Below are 14706 nucleotides of genomic sequence, written 5' to 3'. Positions count from 1 at the left end.
TGCTGGTCTCTCACCCTGGGCTGCAGCTCTGCTGGTTCCACCTGCTGCTGTCTCAGGTTTCTCCCATGCCCTTCCACTCTGCTGCACTGGACACACTGTTCTGTGTGCTGTGGGCTTACCCCTGTGGAACAGACCCTTCCCGTGGACCTTCCAGTCTGTCTTGGGCTTTGAATCTGCCACAGTCTTTCTCCTATTGGATTCTGTGCCTCCAAAATTTGGTCAGATTCTCTTTTGAGAGGTATCTGAAGGAGTTTGTCTAAGAGCTTAGGTAAGTTGTTGCTCTCACTCCATCATCTTGGCTCTGCCCATAAACTTTTAAAAATAATAATTTATCTTGTATAATTCTTCAATTGATTGGGTGTGCCTTTACCCAATGTTTCTTCCAACTATATGCTACTTTGCTTCTATTTTGGCTTATGAAGTGATACTTTTCACAACTTTCCGTAATACTTGTATGAAATATGTTTAAAATGAGTTTGCATCTTAAACTGGTATGGCCTTTGGTTTCTTTAAACCTAAATTAATCATGTCAGTCAAGTGTACTGTTAAGGTTCTTTTGGTCTCCTTTAATGCTATTCAATCACATCAATTACATTTCTGAATGAAACTGTGATTGTGTCTGCCATTTCTTTTATCCATATATCATTTCTCATCCTTCATTGCTTTTTTCTTTTAAAGGTTGAGATATTGTTGTTTTCATTATTGGCCATGAATTTTTATCATTTTAAAAAAAAATCATGTGTCTTTGTACTCATTTTCTTCATAGCTCTAATAAGCTTACTATCTCACTAAATAGACAGCTAATTCAGGAATACCTACTACATTGGTGATAAGTTGCTTCTTGTCTACTGAAATAGATTTCTTTCATTATCCATGATGTTATTTGGCACATTGCCTTCCAATTCTTTTCTCGAAGAAAGCATTCCTGATAAAGCTTCACATTAAGATGCTTATGTGAAAGGTTCTAACTGAGCTCAGTTTCCCTAAGAAATATACAAAGAAATATTTTAAAAGGAGTCATGCGAAGTAATTCAATATGCAATCAAGCTGATATATTTATCAAATAAGATAATATAAAATGCTGTGGAAATCATAAATAAGTAAATGCTATCTGTGATTATTATTATTGACCAACACGTTCCTAGATTCAGTCTAGGTTGACACAAGAGGATGCCTTAAAGTCTGGGAGTTCTTTGAACAGGAACATGCTAGTGGGTCCTAAAGTCAACCCAGTCCAGTAAATTGGAACTGAAACCAGTGAAATCAGTGTCTTGGTCAGTCAAAGGATAAAAGAGTCCCCTGTAAGTTAATGGACAAGTTAATCCATGCCCACTTTGCAGATCTCCATGAATTCCCAAATAATCTGATCTCTAATAGTCTCTCAGTATTTTAAGAGGAAACAACTCTCAGAAGGAATTGTCGGGGGAAATGGAAAGGCACAATGTCTGAGAAACTCATGTAGAAAAATAGAACCTCCAGAACACCTGAAATCTTAGACATCTAGTTGTCAGGGTTGTATCTTGGGATAAAGTCAAAATTTATCATTATATAAGGAAGAAATAACGATGGGTGCCAGAGTTATTCTCTCTATTGGCTCACCACAAGATAGAAGATCAAACTGGGGATTGTGATAGAAGGTGGGTCCTTTTCTCAGCCAATGCATATAGAACTGTAACAAAGTAGCACTAGTGGCATTCAGTTAGAGGAGGAAACGGGACAATGTAGAGATTATTTACCCTCCCCCCACAAACTCAAAAGAAGACAACAGGAAGAATGAAGAAGGTGGAGAAAATGTTTGAATTCACCTGAGCTATCCCCCAAAAGTCTCTGAACAAGCTTAAATCATGTATCAAAAGAAATTCTAGAGTAGCAGAAATCACAAAAGGATGGGGTGAAAAAATTTTCTAGGGCAAAATAATTCAGAAAGTTGTAGGGAAAGGTCTGTCTCATTAGGGTGAGAGTGGAGGAAAGTCCATTCTGGACTGTGCCAATATAGACTGGGTTCCAGCAAAACAAAACAAAACAAAATAAAAAAAAAAAACAGTAAGAGTAGGCATTGAGTATAACTGAATCAATAGCTGTAGGAGATGCTTTCTGGCCTCTCAGTCCATAGAAGTCAGAAGGAGATGATAGGGTTCTTTTAGCTAGCACTGGAGGCAGGACTCTGCTCCTTTGTCCATTCTTTGATCCTGGTCACAGTTTGAGCTGGCAGTACCAGGAAGAGGAAGAGAAGCACTAATTCAACAGAAGTTGTGGCTGCAATAAAGTATGGACTCTTGCCACAGTTCTAGGGGAGAAAAGATTGGTCCTGGTTATTCACAGACCAGAGCATAGGTCACGAGAGTAGTAAATAAGCATTACCTTAGTTCGTATCCCTTTGGAAGAATTGAAAACTTACAGGTCCCTAGAAGAATTTGAAAAGAACTGTAGAAAAAACATAAAAATTGGAACAAAGTTCCCTTCATTTTGGAAGAAGGATCACAATTTACCAAAGAGTTAAAAAGTCAAGAAATGGGCTAGAAAAATGAACAAATAACAGAAAAAATTTTCACCACAGAATGTTACTATGATGACAAGGAAGACCAAAATACATACTCAGAAAAAGACAACAAAGTCAAAACTCCTATATCAAAAGCCTCAAAGAAAACAATATAAATTGGTCTCAGGCCATGGAAGAGCTCAAGATGGATTTCAGAATTAAAGAAGAGTGGTAGAAGAAAAACTGGGAAGAGAAATGCAAGTGATGCAAGAAAATCATGAAAAAAATGGGGACAGGGCAATAGCTTGGTAAAGGAGGTACAAAATATGTGAAAGAGGACACCTGAAAAAAACAAAATAGGTCAAATGGTTTTAAAAATGTCACAAACATTCCAATGAAGAAAAGAATGTCTTGAAATGTAGAAGCTGACAAACTAGGGTGGAGATGGGGGAAGATATACACAAATTCATTGGCAAGACCTCCTTAAAAAGTAGAATTGGCTAAATGGAAAAGGATTTACAAAAGTTCGCTAACTAATTCCTTAAAAATTATATTTGGTGAAGTGGAAGCTAATGATTTTTCAAGATATCAAGAAAAAGTCAAATAAAATTTAAGAAATGAAAAAAGAAGAAAATATGAAAAATTTCATTGGAAAAACAAGTGACTTGGAAAATAGGTCCAGGAGAGATAATTTTAAAATTATTGGTCTACCTAAGGCTATGATTAGAAAAAAAATGACCCAAACATCATCTTTCAAGTACTTATCAAGAAAAACCACCCCAATTTTCTAGAACCAGAGGGTAAAATAAAAATTAAATGACTCCACAGATAACTCCTGAAAGAGATACTGAAATGAAAATGTCCAGGAGTATTATAGCCAAATTCCAGAGCTTCCAAGTCAAGAAGAAAATACTTTAAGCACCAAAAAAGAAATAGTTCAAATATAATAGAGCCACAGTCAGGATAACAAAAGATTAAATGCTTTCCACATCAAAGGATAAGAAGGCTTGAAACATGATATTCCAGAGGGCAAAAGAGCTAGGATTATAACCAAGAATCTCCTACCAGGAAAACTGAGTATAATTCTTTAGGGGAAAAAGTAGAGATTCAATGAAATAGAGGACTTTCAATCATTCCTGATGAAGAAGACAGAGCTGATTAGAAAAGTCAGACTTTCATACACAACACACAAGAAAAACATAAAATGACATGCAGGAAAGAAGAATCATAAGGGATTCCAAAAGGTTGAACTGTTTGCATTCGTACATGGAAAAATAAAACTTGAAACTCATAAGAAATTTCTCATTTTAGACAGTTAGAAGGAGTGTACATGGACAGAGGGCACAGGTGTGAGATGAATATTATGAAATTATAAAATAAAATTAAGGAGTGAGAAAGAAAATGGATTAGGAGAATGGGAAAGGGTGAGGTAGAATGGGGTATTGTATGACATAAAAGAGACACAAAAGAGTTTTTGCAGTGGAGGTTGAAGATGGAGGAAGTGGAGGGGAGTGTATGAATCTTATTCTCATTTGTATTGAAGGGGGAATAACACACACACTCAGTTGAGTATAGAAATACCATATAGGAAGGGGAAAGGATAAGTGAAGGGGATGGGTGTCTGATATAAGGAGTAGTAGACTGGGGGAGTTTAAAGTCAGAAGGAAAATACTTTTGAGAATAGATTAGGTGAAAGGAGAGAGAGAGAGAGAGAGAGAGAGAGAGAGAGAGAGAGAGAGAGAGAGAGAGAGAGAGAGAGTAAACTAAGATAGGGGAAATACATAAAGAGTAATCATAACTAAAAAAAATACAGCAAGTTTCTCTGATAAAGTCCTCATTTCTCAAATATATGGAAAACTGAGTCAAAGTTATAGATATAAAGACAATTCCTCAGTTGGTTGTTGGTTGCTTGGTTGTTCTTCATTTTCCAAGAGGACCAAAATGACATCACCATGATAAAGTGAAGTTTCAGTGTTTCTTACTGTGACTGATCAGACCAACACGAGCTTGGAATGCTTTACCACAGGTTGAGCACAGATAGTCCATGTGAATATTTGCGGTGGTAATGCCAAATTTGCACATCCTATGTTTCCTTTGTGCTGTCTCAATTCTGCTTTGCTCATAGAGCACAGCATCCCTTCTGATGTGGGCATGCCATGCAGAGTAGTCCTGTGCCAGTGTCTTCCATGTTCCACAATCAAATCCAAAACTCTCGAGAAAAACTTTCAGAGTGTCCTTGTATCACTTTTTCTGACTACCATGTGATCACTTGCTCCATGTTATTTCTCTATAAAATAGTCTTTTTGGCAAGCACACATTATGAATTTGAACATGTCCACCCCATCAGAGTTGGCATTTCAGCTCAAGGAAGGATATCTTATTCTGCCAGGTGATCATCAGAATCTCCTAAGACAGTTCAAATGGAAGAGATTCAGTTTCCCAGCATGGCACTGGTAGATCATGTTTCACAGGTACACAACAATGAGGTCAGCACAATGGCTCTGTAGACCTTCAGTCTGGTCATCAGTCTAATATCTTTTCTCTCCCAAACTTTTCTTTGGAGCCTCACAAAGTAAGCATCAACCTCATTGTCAAAGTGTATATTCCTGGAAAGTACACTACCAGACTGAAGAACTTGCCATCAGTACAGTAGTTAACCTTGATGCCATGTTTGTCTTCATTGAAAGCATTTGACAACATGGCAGAAAACATCATGGAGCAAGCACACAACTCTGTTTCACTTCACTGGTGACTGGAAAAGCATGAGAGAATTGTCCCTATCCAGAACCTAGGCAAACATGCCATCATGAAATTGACATGCAATACTGGTGAACTTCTCTGGACAGCCAAATTTTGACATAATTTTCCATCAGCCCTCATGGCTAACAGTCTCAGAGGCTTTGGTCAGGCATATAAAAATTGTGTACAGACCTCTGTTCTGCTCCTGGCATTTCTCCTGGAGTTGTCGGCAGCAAACACCGTATCAACTCTTCCTAGGCCCTTTCTAAAGCCACACTGACTCTCAGGTAAGATGACCATCTTCCAGGTGAAGAATCAGCCTATTAAGGAGGAATCCAGCAAGAATGTTGAAGCAATGACTAAGAAAGATATCCCCCTGTGATTGTTGCAGGAAAATCTCTTCCATTTACCTTTGTAAAGATGTACAATGGAGACATCCTTGAATTCCTGGGGGATAGCCTCCTCTTGCCATATAACCTGAAAAATTTCAGTCTCACCTGTGGCTCCAATTCCTTGGTTAATAAATTCTTAAAGGATATAAAAAGACAGTTTTCAGGTGAAGCAATCAAAATCATCCATGGTCAAATAAAAATGTGTGTAATCACTATTGATTAAAGAAATGCAAATTAAAATAACTCTGAGCTACCATCCCACATTAGTCAGACTGGCTAATATGATAGAAAAAGAAAATGATGAATGTTCAACAGGAGGTGGAAAAACAATTGAGCACTTATGCATGGTTAGTGAAATTTTGTTTAACCATTCTGAAGAGCAATTTGGAACTATGCCCAAAGGGCTATGAAACCACAAATATCCTTTGACCAAGCAATACCAGTACTAGTTTTGTATCTCAAATAGAAACAAGGAAAATGACTTATATTTACAGAAAATATATATTTATAGCAGCTCCTTTTGTGATAGCAAAGAATTGAAAATTAAGGGGATGTCCATCAACTTGGGAATGGCTGATGTATGATGGAATACTCTTATGATATAAGAAATTATGAACAGGATGCTCTCAGAAAAACCCAGAAAGACTTACATGAACTGACGCAAATGAAATGAGCAGAACCAAGTGAACATTGTAACAGTAATATCATGTGATGATCAACTATGAATGATTTAACTATTCTGAGCAGTACAATGATTCAAGAAAATTCTGAGACTTATGATGAAAGATGCCATCCTTCCCCAGACAAATGATTGACTCCAAAGGCAGAGTGAAGCATATTTACTTTATTTTTCTTGAATTTTTTACCTGTGTTTTCTTTTACAGCATTATTAACATGAAAATATCTTTTGCTTCACTGCATATGTATAACATATATCAAATTGCTTGCCTTCTCAGTGAGGTGGATAAAGGAGGGAGGGAGAGAATTTGAAATTCAAAAAAAAAATAAAAGAATGGTGAAAATTGTTTTTACATGTAATTGGGGGGGAATTAAATATTAAATATTTTAAAATAGAATGTTTTGGTCATAAGAACCCTGTTGTTTTTTTTTTGTCCTTTGATCTTGAAAAGTACCATGACATCAGGAAGGAGATGTCATGACTTAGAAGTGAATTGGATTTAAGTGAGGGAGGGCTGTGCAAAGTCATCAGGTTCATTCTCTCCTAGGAGCCAGGTGGGTCCAATGGCAAGATACACATTATGATGACTGGATAGCAAGATATAAATTAGGTTGACTGGAGATGGTCCCCATGTTATGATAAGCTACAGAGGTAAAAATTAATGATAGAAGCTGGATCTTACCTTTCAATGATATTTCAAATCCTGTATACCAGAAAGGTCAAGGGGAGAGAATTTGACTCTCTAAGAACTTCAGTTATTTCCCAACTTTAGATAACTTCAGTTCCAGTCTAATGCCATTAACTTGAAAAACTTTCTCAATCTGTCATAATGGTCAATGTCACAAGAAATAAAGATTTATTTTCTACTTTCTATAACTTATTTTCTTTTATGTGACCAACTCACTTTATGAATTCAATTCCTAGAGAAGATTAAATCCCCATAAAGAAAGAAGGGGATCTGTTTTGACTCTTAAGTTCCTCAAATTCTAGTCCTTTTTCAATGTTATTATTGCTACTGGGTCAAATAAAGCATGTCTCATATTTGATATTTTGGGAGCCTGAGGACTTGCATAGTTGCTTAGTACTGTTTTCCTACTTTCTTGTGGAGATGTTGATATAAACTAAATTTCAGATTCCCTATGGATATATCATTTGCAGACAAAATGAATCAAATTTTGATGTCATAATCCCAAGGTCTGAGTTTGCAAATATATTAATGAGAAATCGCTAACACTGAGCATTATATGCATTTGTCTAGTATATGAGTTGAGTCATGGGTTCCATTTTTGTAACTAAAGGCTATCTTAATCCCTTCCACATGGTCGGTATTCAATGAATGTTTATTCCAGTGAATTGATTGGAATGGAGAATTAGGTTCTGTTCAACTATGTGCTTAAGAATAAGAATGTTGGAGAAGATTTTGAGAAGATGGTGGAATATGTCAGAAAACTTTAGGCTTCCTCTGAGATTAGGATTGCTACCCCTGCTTTTTTTATATCAGATGAAGCACAACATATTCTGCTCTAACTTTTTACCTTTGCCCTGTGGGGCACACCCCCCATTTCAAATGTGTTTCTTGCAAACAACATATTGTTGGATTATGGTTTTTAATCCATTCTGCTATTCATCTCCATTTTATTCGAGAGTTCATCCTATTCACATGCACAGTTATGATTAATATTTATTTCATTCTCTCCATCCTTTTTCCCACTGTTTGTGCTTTTAGTTTTCCCTTATCCCTTCCCCTCCACAATAGAGTTTTAATTTTTAACCACCATCTCCTACAGTCTTCCCTTCCTTCTTTCAGCCTCACTCACTTTTACTCCCCTTTACCCTTACTACTTCTTCACTCCCTTTGAGCCTCCCCTCCCCTTTCTTTCTCCCTTCCCCCTCCTACTGTCTATAGAACTAGTTAGAATCATAAACTTAAATAACTTTGTTGTTCCCTCCTTGAACCAAATCAAATGAGAGTAAATATCAAACAATGCTCATCTCTCTCCCCTCTTTCCCTCTACTGTAATATAATTATGTGACTCTTCCTGTGATGGAATTTACCATTTCCTGGCTCCTCTTTTTCACATCTCCTGTTACAATCCCTTTGCACCCTTAAATCACATTTTTATCATCACATCATTCACTTTATACCCACTTCCTCTGTCTATGTATATCTCTTTTATATTTCAAAATAAATATACAATTCTCAAAATTAACAAGTATCATCTTCCCTTATAGGGATATAAACAGTTTGCCTACATTGAATAACACATTTTTCCCCCTATTTGCCCTTTTTATGCCTCTCTTAAGACTTGTGTTTCCAGATCGAATTTTCTATTGAGTTCTGTCCTTTTTATCAGGAAGATTAGAAAATCCCTTATTTCATTGAATGTCCATTTCCTTGCCTGAAATATTATGCTCAACTTTGCTGGGTAATTGATCCTTGGTTTTAGTCCCAGTTCTTTTGCTTTACAGAATATCACATTCCAATTCTTTTTACCTTTTAATGTAGAAGTTGTATGATCCAGACTGTAGCACCTCAATATTTGAATGGCTTCTTTCTGGTTGCCTCTAGTATTTTCTCCTTCACTTGATAGTTCTGGAATTTTGCAAAGACATTCCTTGGGGTTTTGGTTTGGGATCCTATTTGGGAGGTGAATGGTGGATTTCACCCTCTGGATCTAGGACTTCTGGGAAGTTTTCCTTAATGATTTCTTGGAAGATATTGTCCAGGCTCTTTTTTTTCATCATGGCTTTTTGGTAGGCCAATAATTTCTAGATTTTCTCTCCTGGATCTATTTTCCAGGCCAGCTGTTTTTCCAATTAAATATTTTACATATTCTTCTATCTTGTCATTCTTTAAATTTTGTTGAATTATTCTTGATGTCTTATAGAGGTTTTAGCTTCGACTTGCCCAATTCCAATGTTTATCAAATTGTTTTCTTCAGTTAACTTTTGCATCTCCTTTTCCATCTATCCAATTATTCCTTTTAAGGAGGCATTTTCTCCAGTTAATTTTTATACTTCCTTTTCAATTTGTCTAATTTTCCTAGTTAGGTTTTATGCTCCTTTACCATTTGTCCAATTTTCCTTTCTAAGAAGCAGTACTCTTCAGTTGATTTTTTTTTTCATATTTTTAAAATCATTGGACAGTTTTTCTTCTGTTTCTCTAATTTGGCTTTTAAAATCCTTCTTCAGCTGTTCCAAGAGTGCTCTTTGTGCTTGTGACCCATTCATAATCCCTTCTGAAGTTTCAGATGGGAGTACAGTATCGATGCTGACCTCTTTGATAATTGTGTTTTGGTCCTTGCCCCATAGAAAGGTTCTGTGGTCTTTTCTTTCCTGCTTTGCTTCTTACTCACTATGGTGAAGCTTTGTGTGTTGTGACCTCTGGTTCATCCTGGGTCATCTCCAGCCATCCTGATGACTATCTGTTCACTGGATTCAGACAGCTCTGGAGGAGAAGTGAGGCAGGTGACCTGTACAGCCCTCCCTCATTCAAAGCAAAGTCAAGTGCAAGTCATGTCATCATTTTGCTGATGGCATGGTCTTCTTTGGCAACAAAGGACAAACACACAAAGTACTCAGCTTACCAGGTGCTGAGTTGGCTGGTGTGAGAAAGAAGAGGCAAGGTGAAGTATTTTTGTGTTTCCGTGAATTTATCCTGAACCTAGCTTGTTAAGTGTGGAGGAGGGGTGGTCTGGCCACAAGACATCTCCTCTGCTCAGCTAGAGTATAGCCAAGCTCAGGGAGGGATTCTGGCTGCAATAGTGTCTTCCTGATTCCCCTGAGGTGCTGAGACACACCTGAGGTCCTGGTGTTGGTGGTTGCGGGGCTCCAGCCCCTTGGCACTTCGGATGTCTTCTCAATTTATTGAGGTGGGGCTGTCTGAGACAGCTCTGGTCCTGCACTGGTCCCCTTCCACCACAGCAAGAGGCACCCTCCTTATCAATTTTTCTAGTCTCACGTACTATGAGACTATTTGCCCCTTCTGCTGATCTCACTGTTCCAGGATTTTTCTGGGGAAATATTCTATGGTTCTTTCAAGGTCAGCAAGGGGAGGTGGGAGAGCATTTACTGGTCACTCTGCCATTTTGCCTCCTGGAAGTTCAAGTAGGTGACTTATAGATATTTAATCTGCGGGCTGATTGTCTCAGGAGCAGCCGTTGCAGATAACCTGGACCTCCGTGGCTTTCACTTGTTCAGTTCCACTGCACTCCCATCCTGTGCTGATATGCCTGAGATCCCACAGTGCAGCCACTGCCTCAGATCAATCAGGACTTCCTTCTCAATGGTGCAGCAGCAGGGACACGATGGTACAGCCTGTGTGCTGGGTGCTGTGTGCTTGTCCACCCCCATGGAACAGATCCTTCCTGTTGACCTACCAGTCAGTTCTGGGCTTTGAATCCCCCAGAGTCTCTCTCCTATTTTATTCCCACCCTCCAAAATTTGGTCATGTTCTCTTTGTAGAGGAATCTGGAGAAGTTTGTGTATTTGTGTAAGGGCTTAGGTGAGTAGTTGCTCTCACTCTGCCATCTAATCTCAGATAAAGTGAAAGCAGAAATAGATCTGATCAAAAGAGATAGGGAAGGAAGCTATATCCTGTTAAAAGGCACCATAGACAATGAAGCAATATCACTACTAAATATATATGCTCCAAGTGGTATAGCAACCAAATTCTTACAGGAGAAGTTAAGGCAGTTACAGCAAAAAATAGAAAAACTATACTAGTGGAGGACCTCAACGTCCCCCTCTCTGAACTTGATGAATCTAACCTCAAAATGAACAAGAAAGAAGTTAAGGAGGTGGATGAGATGGATATGATAGATCTCTGGAGAAAACTGAATGGGAATAGAAAAGAATATACCTTAATCTCAGCAGTACATGTCACAAATACAAAAACTGACCATGTACTAGGGCATAAAAACATCACAATCCAGGGCAAAAAGGCATAGATAGTAAATGTATCCTTCTCAGATAAAAATACAATAAAAATTATATGTAATAAAAGACCATGGAAAGATAGACCAAAAATTAATTGTTAACTAAATAATCTAATACTAAAGAATGACTGGGTTAAACAACAAATAATAAAAACAATCAACAACTTCACTCAAGAGAATGACAATAATGAGACAACCTACCAAATCATATGAGATAACACAAAAGGAGTTCTTAAGGGAAATTTTATATCTTTGAATGCCTACATGAATAAAATAGAGGAAGAGAAGATAAATGAATTGGGCATGCAGCTGAAAAAGCTAGAAAAAGGACAAATTGAAAATTCTCAAGTAAACACCAACTTAGAAATACTGAAAACCAAAGAAGAAATTAAGAAAATGGAAATAAAGAAAACTATTGAACTATTAAATAAAACTAAGAGTTGGTTTTATGAAAAAACCAATGAAATTGATAAAAGTTTGGTCAATTAGGTTGAAAAAAAAGAAGAAAACCAAATTATCAATATCAAAAATGAAAAAGGTGAACTCACTTCCAATGAGCAGGAAATTGAAATAATAATTAGAAATTACTTTGCCCAACTGTATGCCTATAAATTCGACAATCTAAATGACATGGATGACTATAAATCATCCAAATATAAATTGCCCAGATTAACAGAAAAGGAAGCTGAATACTTAAATAGAAGAAGTTGAATAATTAAAAAACTCCATCTCAGAAAAAGACGTTCAACAAACCATCAGTGAACTCCCTAGGAAAAAATCTCCAGGGCTGGATGAATTTACAAGTGAATTCTATCAAACTTTTAAAGAGCAATTAACTCCAATACTGTATAGACTATTTGGAAAAATTTGGGAAGGAGTACTCCCAAATTCTTTTTATGATACAAATATGCTTTTGATAACTAAACCAGGAGGAGACAAAACAGAGAAAGAAAATTATAGACCAATTTCTCTAATGGATATAGTTGCAAAACTTTGAGATAAGATTTTAGTAAAAAGAATACATCAACAGATCATGAAAATAATACATTAAGATCAGGTAGAATTTATACCAGGAAGGTTGGACTGGTTCAATATCAGGAAAATTATCAGCATTATTGATCACATCAACAACAAACCTAACAGAAACCACATGATTATCCCAATAGATGAAGAAAAAGTTTTTGACAAATACAATATCCATTCCAATGGAAAACACTGGAGAGCATAGGAATAAATGGAACTTTCCATAAAATAATAAGCAGTATCTACCTAAAACCTTCAGTAAGCAATTTATGCAATAGGCATAAGTTAGAAGCATTGCCAATAAGATCAGGGGGGAAAAAAGGATGCCGTTTATAACCACTATTAATCAATACGGTACTAGAAATGTTAGCCGAAGCAATAAGAGAAGAAAAAGAAACTGAAGCAACTAGAACAGGCAAAGAAGAAACTAAGTTATCACTCTTTACAGATGATATGATGATATACTTAGAGAATCCCAGAGAATCAAGTAAAAAACTACTTGAAATAATAAACAACTTTGGTAAACTTACAGCTTACAAAATAAACCTACACAAATCTACAATTCTGTATATTACTAACAAAGCCCAGCAGCAAGAGAAAGAAAGAGAAATCCCATTTAAAGCTATGGTAGACACTATAACATATTTGGGAGTCCACCTGCCAAAACAAATCCAGGGGCTATATGAACACAATTACAAGACATTTTTCCCACAAATAAAATCAGATCAAAGAATGGAAAAACATCAGTTGCTCATGGGTAGACTGAGCCAATACAATAAAAATGATCATTCTACCTAAATTAATTTACTTATTCAGTGCCATGCCAATCAAACTATCAGATAATTATTTTCTAGAGCTAGAAAAAATAATATCAAAATTCATCCTGAAGAATAAAAGATTGAGAATATCAAGGGAACTAATGAAAAGAAATGCTAGGGAAAATGGTCTAGCTCTACCAAATCTCAAATTGTATTATAAAGCAGAAATTATTAAAACCATTTGGTACTGGTTAAGAAACAAAAGCATAGACCAGTGGATAGATTAGGTACTCAAGGAACAATCATCTGTGAATATAGCAATCTACTGTTTGATAAAACCAAGGACCCCAGCTTCTACAATAAGAACTCACTGTTCAACAAAAAATGTTGGGATAACTGGATAACAGTGAGGTGGAAACTAGGCATAGACCAATGCCTGACACCATACACAAGGACAAAAGTCCAAATGGGTACATGATCCAGGTATAAATATTGATACTATAAACAAATTAGTGGAGCAAGGAATAGTGTATTTATCAGATTTATGGAGAATGGAAGAATTTTTGACTAAACAAGAGATAGAAAACATTATGAAGTACAAAATGGATAATTTTGATTACATTAAATTGAAAAGGTTTTGCACAGCTAAACCCAATACAACCAAGATCAGGAGGGAAGAAGAAAACTTGGAAAGAATTTTTGCAATTTGTGTATGTGGTAAAGTCCTCATTTCTAAAATATATGGAGAACTGAGTCAAATGTACAACAATACAAGTCATTCCCCAATTGACAAATGGTCAAAGGATATGAACAGGCAGTTTTCAGAGGAACAAATTAAAGTTATCTACACTCATATGAAAAAACTGCTCTAAATCACTATTGATTAGAGAGATGCAAATCAAAACAACTCTGAGACATCACATCATGCCTTTCAAATTGGCTAACATGACAAAACAGGAAGATGATAAATGTTGGAAAAGATGTGGGAGAGTTGGAACACTAATTCATTGTTGATGGAGCTGTGAGCTCATCCAACCATTCTGGAGAGCAATTTGGAACTGTGCCATAAGGGCTACAAAAATGTGCATACCCTTTGACCCAGCAATATCACTTCTAGGATTGTGTCCCCAAGAAATCATAAAAATGGGAAAGGGTCCCACATATGCAAAAATATTTATAGCAGCACTCTTTGTGGTGGCCAAAACCTGGAAATCAAAGGGATGCCCATCAATTGGAAAATCACTGAATAAATTTTGGTATATGAATGCAATGGAATACCATTGTACTAAGAAATGATGAACAGGAAGACTTCAGAGAGGCCTGGAAAGACTTATATGAATTGATGCTGAGCAAAAGGAGCAGAACCAGGAGAACTCCACACATAGCAACCACCACAGTGTGTGAGGAATTGTTCTGGTAGACTTCATTTTCATTGCAATGCAAGGACTTAAACAATTCCCAATGGTCCCTTAAGGCAAAATGACTTCCACATCCAGAGAAAGAACTATGGAAATCGGTCTCAGAATGAAGCAGATCATTTTCTTTTACATTATGTTTTGCTTTGTTTTATGATTTCTCCCATTCATTTTAATTCTTCTATGCAACATGACTAAGGTGAAAATGTATTTAATAAAAATGTTTGTGTAGAACCTATATAAAACTGTATGCTGTCTCAGGGAGTGAGTGGGGAGGTACAGGG

The sequence above is a fragment of the Notamacropus eugenii genome, chromosome 3 (genome assembly GCF_028372415.1).
Source record: "Notamacropus eugenii isolate mMacEug1 chromosome 3, mMacEug1.pri_v2, whole genome shotgun sequence".
NCBI lineage: Eukaryota > Metazoa > Chordata > Mammalia > Diprotodontia > Macropodidae > Notamacropus > Notamacropus eugenii.
Note: the sequence above shows the minus strand (reverse complement) of the source record.